Source organism: Amblyomma americanum, chromosome 3 (assembly GCF_052857255.1).
Source record: "Amblyomma americanum isolate KBUSLIRL-KWMA chromosome 3, ASM5285725v1, whole genome shotgun sequence".
Classification (NCBI taxonomy): domain Eukaryota; kingdom Metazoa; phylum Arthropoda; class Arachnida; order Ixodida; family Ixodidae; genus Amblyomma; species Amblyomma americanum.
In genome coordinates this window covers 21,512,100-21,522,261 of record NC_135499.1, presented here as the reverse complement: position 1 = coordinate 21,522,261, position 10,162 = coordinate 21,512,100, and the positions used below count along the sequence as shown (strand labels likewise).

The 10,162-nt window shown below is 46.2% G+C and overlaps 1 long non-coding RNA gene across 1 annotated transcript; it reads right to left on the bottom strand.

Moving 5' to 3' along the window:
• Nucleotides 1-1,981: 1,981 nt before the first annotated feature.
• Nucleotides 1,982-6,263, bottom strand: LOC144122886 (uncharacterized). The gene is made up of 3 exons (XR_013312929.1): nucleotides 6,147-6,263; nucleotides 3,556-3,748; nucleotides 1,982-2,097 (listed from the first exon to the last, which is right to left on the bottom strand). It is a non-coding gene; the product is annotated as an uncharacterized LOC144122886 (long non-coding RNA).
• Nucleotides 6,264-10,162: the final 3,899 nt, after the last annotated feature.

Sequence of the window (10,162 nt, the reverse complement as noted above, 5' to 3'; positions counted from 1 at the left end):
ATCTACAGAGAGATGATTTCACTAGACCAAGAAGCCGTGAGAGAGTGCGGCGGCCAGTTTTTGAGGTAAATGGTGATACAACTACTGCAGCCGCTTCTAAATGCCTCGTGTGCACTTCAGAGGCAATGCGCCATCAATCCTGGTGACATACAATGCGTGAAGAACCGTGAACGCGTGCTGAAGGTGCAGCTTCATATTTTGGATGCTCGTCCATCGAGGTAGACTCAGAAGGCAGCTGCAAACAATTAGCGTGCACTTTATCAGGCATCACGTTTGATTTTATCATGCATCTTCGGCATCGTTCAGACACTTCTGGCGAATGCCCTTTTCCACACGTTACGCAAGACAGATTGCAAATTGACAAATAGTTTCTAAAGTTGATGCTGAGTGCCTGTTCTGTTAATGTGAGAAAAGAAAATGCGCTACAAAAAGAAACTAGACTGGCTAATAGCAATTCCACGAGTAGGGTTTCCACGAGTAGAGCTTCAACCTCTCACTGAACTGCTGTAGAAAATGTGGCAAAACTATTCTCGCAATATCCCCATCTACGTGCAATGATCAAATAATACTTAATTTTCAACCTACACGTGGCTTGAACACCAAGCAAATTGACGAAAATTTGGTGCTCTTTGCTTTCTTCAGTTTATTCGGCAACATTTTGTCTCGTTCTTTAATAACAACTTTATTGATAATATCGCTTCTGTACTGTTTGGCTACAAATTGGGCGCCAATATTATGTATATATATATGGCGTGGTTACATTTGGCAATTCTAATTGGTTTTTGGTGGAAAGGAAATGGCGCAGTATCTGTCTCATATATCGTTGGACACCTGAACCGCGCCGTAAGAGAAGGGATAAAGGAGGGAGTGAAAGAAGAGAGAAACAAATAAGTCCGTAGTGGAGGGCTCCGGAATAATTTCGACCACCTGGGGATCTTTAACGTGCACTGACATCGCACAGCACACGGGCGCCTTAGCGTTTTTCCTCCATAAAAACGCAGCCGCCGCGGTCGGGTTCGAACCCGGGAACTCCGGATCACTAGTCGAGCGCCCTAACCACTGATCCACCGCGGCGGGGCAACTTCTAGCTTGAGTTCTGAATTCTTTTAAATATTGGTTCCTCCCCTCCCTTATATCAATGCATGAACATTGCGCGCTTATCTAGTTCGTATAGGGTCACCTGTTTAGGTGTCAACTCTGGCACCTATGTATGTGGAACTGTGGAACCACCGCGGAACTACCTAACTATAGAATCACTGTCAGGGCACCTGTGACCCCACGCGCAATCAATCACGTTTTTACGAACTTCCCCTCGCCTTCAATAAAAATAAGTTCCAAAGGAACGGCCACACATTCAAGCCAGTAGATGTGGCTACAGTGACATCAGCGCAAGGCCTAAACGTAGTTTTCACACAAATAATAGCGTCCACCATCTCTGGATCCATAAAACGCAGCGAAATCCTCAGTGTTTTTTCAACCTGCCCTTCCCAATCGGTTCCCGCGTACACTGTGGAAGGTAGCCACAGTACCGAAAGGTGGCGCCCGTGACCTCACGTGAAAACTATCTATAGATTACCATAAGGCCGCCGCGGTGGCTCAGTGGTTACGGTGCTCGACAGGTGACTCGGAAGATGCGAGTTCGATCACGTCCACGGCGGCCGAATTTCGATGGAGGTGAAATTATAGATGTCCGTGTGCTGTGCGATGTCAGTGCACGTTAAAGAACCACAGGCGGTCGAAATTTCCGGAGCCCTTCACTACGACGTCACTCACAACCTGAGCCGCTTTGGGACGTGAAACCCCCATAAACCGAACTATAGCTTGCCATGTAGCAGGAACGCTAGTAAGCGGCAAGCTTCTCGAACGTCGCGTAGGCTCTTGTGAAGCCCCGTGGGTAGGAGGTGAGGGCGTCGCGTAGGGCATGATGCCCCTCGGCCGTAAGCGCCGCTTCGAAGGACGGCGCGTACTCGTAGAAGACGCACGGCGACACCCGCTGCTCGGACATCCTGTCCAGGTAAGCCTCGGCCTCCTGCGCTTGGATGAGATGCCCCTTATGACTGAGAAACTGACAGCAGTCCAAACGATTCACGGGGACACCTGAACAGAAAAGAGCTAAAAGCGGGCATGTTGTCCTTTAGCTCACTGCCGTTTACACACTCTACAAAGAAAGAACTAAAAGGGGAGTATGGTGTGCTCTAGCACACTCCATTTTTATAAAAAGGAGCTTACTCTCATTTTACTCCCGAAATAGACATATTCTTGTTCAGAGTTCACAATATGTGTCGACAGTGCGATAACATTAGAGGTTGCTGATGCTTTCACCGAAGATGACGTCATTTTCGATCTGGCGATGTCATGTCCGGTCAGATGAGGTTACCACGCACTCGGGAAAATGAAAATTATCCGATGTGGTCACGTCCCGTCGTTCCAGCCAGTCGGCAAATTCTCTCACCAACGACATTTTTTTCCCAGTGAGGCTTCTAATAATCTCGAATTATTAGTCCAAGTACTGGCATGCGGAGGCTATCACCGTCTCAGCCGCGCACACAGCAGTGCAAAGGACTCTAACCACGACCTCAAATTGGTCGTCGGCCTTACTACGCTCACTGCAGGACAAATGCATTTCCCGTAGCTGCGGCCACCCTATCCCCGCAAACTCCTTAATATCAACCACCGACCTAACTTTCTGCCACCCAAATTAACCAACACTCAAGGAACGTGCGATGGGGATAGACGCATAATTTCACAGGAAACGGTAATCATAGAAGAGGCAAACCGCACCCTGCAAGCTGTCTCATTTGCGTGTCTTAAGAAATAAAGATAAAAGTAGGAACGTCAAACGTGGCATCAACACAAGAGTATGTATGTGTTATGCAAAACGAGCGCAGTGTCCCAGGCTTCCGTTTGCCTGCTTTCTGGTTTATGTATGCGAGACGGTACCTTGCAATAACAAGGTCAACGAGACCATGAGCAGTAGTTGGAATCGAATTCCGAGAAACGTCGACCAGAACACTGCGAATATTGCGATAGCAATTGCTTACTGCTTGTCAGGTTGACGGAGTTCGTCGGCTATGCAAAAGACCAAACGGCATGGGACATCCTTGAATCCTCGAAGACATCCGAACACAGTCCGGACAAGTGCGTCAACGGGATTTCCTTTCATGTATTCTATAAGGAGTTGAAATTTCTCGGTTGGACGAGAGGATTGTGTCGGCGCTATAGACGGTCACGAGTTTTTACTGAGCATGCGCGCCGTTAGTCGCAAAAAGGTCGAAACACCAAGACAAGAGGGAAGACACAGCAAATGCTTGTGGTGTCTTCCCTCTTGTCTTTCTGTTTCAACCTTTTCGCACTTTTCTCCATCATGATCTTTCACCAACTAGCAAAACGCCCACTCTTTGACGGTAGGAAGGAAGAGCTGTTCCAGCAATCTCCTGTTGACAGTCTACGCTCGTTCTTTTTAGGTTCAGTGTCTTCATCTTCTCGCGTGCAGTTTTCATTCCAAATAACCAATCTTGTCGCAGCTCTGAACGAAGCGTCATAAGAGAAGCTCACCTCGCAGGCTGAGCATTTGTGCGGAGGCGCACCGATGACGTCAGGGTCAGCGAACAGCCAGGCGCCGAGAGAGGCGAGCGCTCCGAGGACGACCAGGGCGACAGCCTGGTTGAGCGCCAGGCTCAGGGGTAGCACTTCGTTCGGCTGCCGATGCTTGTGCTTCTGGTCCCCGCTCAGGATTTCTCCCGAGAAGCTTCAGTGAACAGACGGTGGAAAGAAAATGTGTTCATGGAAGAACGCCTTCATGAACACGACGACGATTACAACACTGATGGAACATGCTCCACTCAAACCGGCTCCCTGCCCTTACTTTTGTGTTTCAATGAAGGCGAAACGCTAAGGCGCCCGTGTGCTGTGCGAGGTCAGTGCACGTTAAAGATCACCAGGTGATCGAAATTATTCCGGAGCCCTCCACGACGGCACCTCTTTCTTCCTTTCTTCTTTCACTCCCTCCTTTATACCTTCCCTTACAGCGCGGTTCAGGTGTCTACCGGTATGTGAGACATACTGCGTCATTTCCTTTCCCCCAAAACCAATTTATTATTATAAAAGTCCCCAAAATCATCATCATATCCTGCCCAACTTCATCAACTAGGTCTTTCCCAAATTAGGCGTCTCCTACATATCTCCAATTAGCATGTGCTTTGCCTGGTATCGCTGCTCTGGCTCGATAAGCTTCTGAGTCTCATCCGTCCACTTTTTCTCTACCACTATCACTTTGCTGCCCTTGTCTTACCTTGGAACGAACTCGTGTATTTTTCCTTACCTTTTCTCCGCTCTTCCTGTTTCTTAACATTATACCTACCATTCTCCTTCGCATAGCTCATTGCGCTGTCCTAAATTTAAATACAAGCTTTTATTTTCCCCTCGAAGTTTCTGCGTCTTAGGAGTGTACTGGAGAAATACAACTGTTTTATGCTTATACTAGCAGACTACAAGTCATGACCTCTTATTTAAATACACCCTTTTCAGTACCTATACAGCGCCTAAATTTGGAGATTGTTGTGAGCAGATATGGGTATGAACAAAAAAAAAAAAGTACACTATTCGAAACGTGCAAAAAGACCATCAATTGATATTGTTTTAAGATTTATTCTGAACGTAAAAGCGCAAAAAACACAAGGACACAGACTAAGGCAGACAACACGAGCGCTTGTCTGCCTTAGTCTGTGTCCTTATGTTTTTTGCGCTTTTACGTTCAGAATGGAAAACCAACTCGCCCAAATGCAGCCATTATTTAAGATTTACACAGCGGCAAAATACAGCGAGAAAACCAAAAATTGTAGATAACAGCCATGTCAGCAACTAGGCCATCTAGAATTGAGACTAAACATAGCACTACTATGACAAAAGAATCCCGGATAACAGGCAATAACCTTGCGGGTGTTAAAGAAACAATATCAGCATGCAGGCAAGTTATTCCTCTCTTTTATGGCGCAGAGAAAATGCCTAAAGTTCGCCTTCACAACACTGCTTTTGGAAAGGAGGTCAAAGCGCAGTTTGCACTGGAGACATAGCAAGACGTCCGCTGTAGAACCTTACCGCATATTGAGTCCCTCCAGTACGGTGTCCTTCCTGTTTTATTTCCTACCCATCTTATATTCCTGACGCTAAAAAACTTGTCACTATAATAATAATAATATTAATAATAATAATAATAATAATAATAATAATAATTGGTGTTGGGGGAAAGGAAATGGCGCAGTATCTGTCTCATATATCATTGGACTCCTGAACCTCGCCGTAAGAGAAGGGATAAGGGAGGGAGTGAAGGAAGAAAGGAAGAAAGGTGCCGTAGTGGAGGGCTCCGGAATAATTTCGACCACCTGGGGATCTTTACCGTGCACTGACATCTCACAGCACACGGGCGCCTTAGCGTTTTTCCTCCATAAAAACGCAGCCGCCGCGGTCGGGTTAAAGTCACTATCCACAGCAAATTATTTCCAATGATTCTTCACAATATTTTCTGTGAAGAGTCTGTGTCGCTCTCCTAGACCAAAGCTATTGCACAGGCATCTTAAACTCTATCACAAAGATTTGTTTTCCCTACCTTCTACCCGGTAAAATTCCCGAGCTGCCAACAACACCGACTTACACTCTACCATTCCTTCTGGGCGTTTGTGACATCACTCATAATTCTCCCCATCGCTCCTCTTGGGAAGATGACCTGTCCAGCCCGGAGGCGACCCACTAGTGTCGGTTCATCGAGCATGCCGAGAAGATTGGGGAGGCCAGCGGGGCTATGGACTGAGAGCCCTTCCTTTTAAGACTGCTCTGACCAGCACTAACCCGCAAGACAAGAGACAGCTGCTCTAGCGGGCCTGCGGGATCGCGGTCGCACATGGAGCCCTGGACCGAGGGTTCCACTCAAGTTTTTCCAGCTCTTCTTCCTAGACCTAAGGAAATTAAATATTGTTTTGCATGATACGCCATGGCAAACACGTATACTGCGTAAGGGTTAGAAAGCGCAAACTGGCATGGATAGGACACACACACACACGACGTTCCCTTACGATGTAATACCAACTAGCCCCCACAGTAGCTCTTGTGACGTATCCTACGTCCATAATGTTTTCCCTTCGGGAACTCACGGGCTCAGTTCACCCTCCAACAGAACGTCCAAGTCTTGCTTCATCCCTTCCTTGTGTGTGCCAGATCCCGGGAGGTAACCGTGGGGATTAGGCTTTCCACTGTTCAGCACAGGCAGCCCCGAAACAATGGCGACCGATGGCGTTCCACTGCGCTTTCAGCTGCTCAGAGCATAAAAGGAAGGACGCTGAGTAATGATGATTGTGGCCTAGCGCGCGACACATATTTCTTCTTATGCACTTTATGGCCACATGCGAGAATAATAATAATAATTGGTTTTTGGGGAAAAGAAATGGCGCAGTATCTGCCTCATATATCGTTGGACACCTGAACCTGCGCCGTAATGATGCCCGTGTCAAAAGGCGAGATCGCCGAAGGGAAAAAGAGAAAGTGAGAGCTCCTTATAAAAAACGATGGTACTCAGCGTGTTAAATACGCTGCCATGTAACTCGGAGCTTTGCACGGGGTTTACAGACAGAAAAGCGGTTTGAGAGGAGCACCGGAAAAAGCTTTAAAGATGTTTTGTAAACTATGCTGTCAGATAATATTCATTAAATAATAGGTAAAGGTTTGTACAAAATACTGCGTGAGGAATAAAGATACTGCAAAAGGGGGGATTGTTGGGCCAGTTGGTTCCTGATTCAAGACTGATAACGGCGCGAAAAACGGGACAAGATAGAAAGATACCTTTCTATCTTGTCTCGTTTTTAGAGCGGTTTTCAGTCTCGAATAAAGATAAATCGGTACATGTACTTGCATCCCCTGGCTTAACTCTGCGCCAGATTAAACCACGATCACACAATACGTCCTTGCTTCGCACGCACTAGCATCTTTCGCTGTTGCTTTCTTCCTGATGTGATACAGCTGTGGAATCAACTGCCTCTGTATGTTATATGTAAAAGCCTATAACAGCCTTTCAAGCAAGTTTTGACAATTGTTTTAATCAACGCTACCTTGTTGTTCTCTCCGTGCCGCATTCTAATATATGATTGCATTTATTTTTGAGTTCTGGGTAATTAGTTCGAGCGTAACAATATTTGAATGTTGCATTTGGATTACTTTAACTCGAATTGTTCGTCGTTATTTCTTGAGTTCGAAGTTTTGATATGTATTAGTGTTTTGTTCGAATCAATTATATTCTCTCATTCTCGTGGGCCTGAAATGAGGGTTAACAGTATGACTTGGCAGCAGCGGCAGCTAGCCGGCACTTCGACTTATCGAGCGCATTTCTGCACTGCAGGTTGGATAGCGAATAGTGGTCATACCCAGCTAGCATCCACGTGACCCACTTGGCTGCGGCAGCTTTCCACTGGCGCTGACTCTACCGGAAGCTATCGGAAGCATCTTCGTCGACTTCCCGGGGACTAGCTTCATAAAAGGACTGCGCGTGACGGACGGACCACTTGGCAGCAGCGGCAGCTAGCCGGCACTTCGACTTATCGAGCGCATTTCTGCACTGCAGGTTGGATAGCGATTAGTGGTCATACCCAGCTAGCATCCACGTGACCCACTTGGCTGCGGCAGCTTTCCACTGGCGCTGACTCTACCGGAAGCTATCGGAAGCATCTTCGTCGACTTCCCGGGGACTAGCTTCATAAAAGGACTGCGCGTGACGGACGGACCACTTGGCAGCAGCGGCAGCTAGCCGGCACTTCGACTTATCGAGCGCATTTCTGCACTGCAGGTTGGTGCGAAGCTATCCTGTGGCTGGTCGCTTTGTTTTTTGTTTTTGCTGTTGCTGTTGCCAACCTTGTGTTTCTTCTGCAGTGCTATTGAGCTTATTGAGCCTTTTGTTTGTACGGCTTGTGCATCTAACTCATAGCAAGTGGTAATGCCTAACCCATCGCAGTCCTCAGACCGGGACAACCGTTCCGACCTGCGCGAGCTTCGTGCAGAGATTAAAACGCTGAGAGACAGCGTACAATTCATGAGCGACGAGTTTGAGAGCATGAAGAAGCAACTGGCTGAGGCGCGGACAGAAACGGTTGCTCTAAGGAAGGAAAATGAAAGTTTACAATCTAAATGCCAGGAAAGTGACGCCGCACTCAAACGACTTGAAAGCAGAATGGTTCAGTGTGAGCAGTACTCTCGTAGGACCAACGTAGAAATCCGAGGCATCCAAGAGAAACAGGATGAGAATGTTTTTGACATGGTGACTTCGATAGGTGAAATTATAGGCGAGCCTATAAGTCCTGCCGACATCGAGGTGTGTCACCGTGTACCAACTAGAGAAGAGGGCAAAAGCAATGTACTGGTGCAGTTCAAAGGCAAACAAAAAAGAGATGCATTTCTTGAAAGGGCACGTCGAACTGTAATCAAGGATAGCCAGCTCGGAATCCAAAGTGAAACACAAAATGAAATGCGGATCTTCGTAAATGAACACCTGTGTCCTGCACTGAAACGCCTGTTGCACCTAGCTAGCACAAAAAAGACTGAACGCGGATGGCGTTTTGTGTGGGTGCGGAACGGCAAGGTCTATGCGCGAAAAGAAGAGGGGAGCGATGCCATACGGATTGCTTCTGATAGGGACCTATGTAAGATTGACTGAGCGTTTTTTTTTTCTTTTTCCCTAAGGCTTTACTCACCTGTTCATGTATAAAGAATACGCCTTACCCTGCGACATTTCACTTCACTGCGGTCAAACGAAGAATAGCATCTCTGCTATTCATATTAATGCACGGTCTCTGGCTTGTAAAGAAGATCAGGTCACTGTGTTCCTAAATAACTTCCATTTCAAATTTGACGTCATCATGTTCTCGGAAACCTGGTATCAAAATAGCAGCCCTGTACTGATCTTAGATGACTACACCCATTACAACCTCAACAGAACAGGCATGCGTGGAGGGGGTGTTGCACTATATGTTAAACGATGCATATCAACAGAGGTGTTAAGGGAATTTACACGTGCCACAGCTGATTACGAAAGCTTGTGTGTGATATGTGGCCTTGAAATGTTTCTTGTCATCTACCGCCCTCCATCTGGCAATCGCAACGAGTTCATAAATTTTCTAGAAGAAATACTTGAATAGGCCTCGGTTCACCATTATCGGTTGCTACTTGGCGTTGACATGAATATTGACATGCTGACTGATAGTCAACATTCTTGTGAATTAGGAAACAAGTTTCTTGCTTCTGGGTTCCACAACGTCATAACGACGCCAACTCGTGTAACGTCGACAAGTCAGACACTTCTCGACCTTTTCGTTATTAATACAGACACACCTGTTCTAGCGGCTGGTACAATCAGTACTGACATCAGTGACCATTGTCCTATATATATAAGTTATTCTACCAATTTAGCCCGACAAAAACAGTGCTCAAACAGGCTAAAGTACAGATGCTTGTCAAGTGAGAACCTTGAAACATTTCGCAGACGAATAATCCATGCGGACTGGTCATCCATTTTTTACAAGGTCTCCAGCAGTGACGCCTACGCTGACTTTTTGTCAATATTCCGTCAGCTGTATGAGTTGTCGTTTCCATATCAGAATGTTAAACTTAAGAAAAGAATAAGGAAACCTTGGCTAGGACCAGAACACATAAAAATGATAACTGAAAAAAACCTTCTTTTTGAAGCCTTCCTCAGGACAAAAGACCTAGCTAAACTTGAAATATTTAAGAAGTATCGCAACAAACTAAACGCGGAATTGCGAAGAGCAAAGAAATACTACTACAACCACATTTTCAGTACTGCAAGAAAAGAGCGTCCGGACAAAGTTTGGAAAATATTCAACGAAGCCCTAAATAGAAAAATAACACGAGAAAACACTTCTGAATTGACAATAGATGGTAAAAAATTATCCGGAATTCCTCTAGCCGAGTATTTCAATGAACACTTCGTCAATGTGGCAGAGCCAGCAGTCGTTAACTCGACTAGCGCTTTGCTTCACTACCAGTGTAAGGAGACGCTATTTCTTTACCCAACGGATGAAACAGAAATCTATCGCACATTTATAAATTTGAAAAACACCAATGCCAGCGATATTGACGGCTTTCAAATAAAGGCAGTGAAATACGT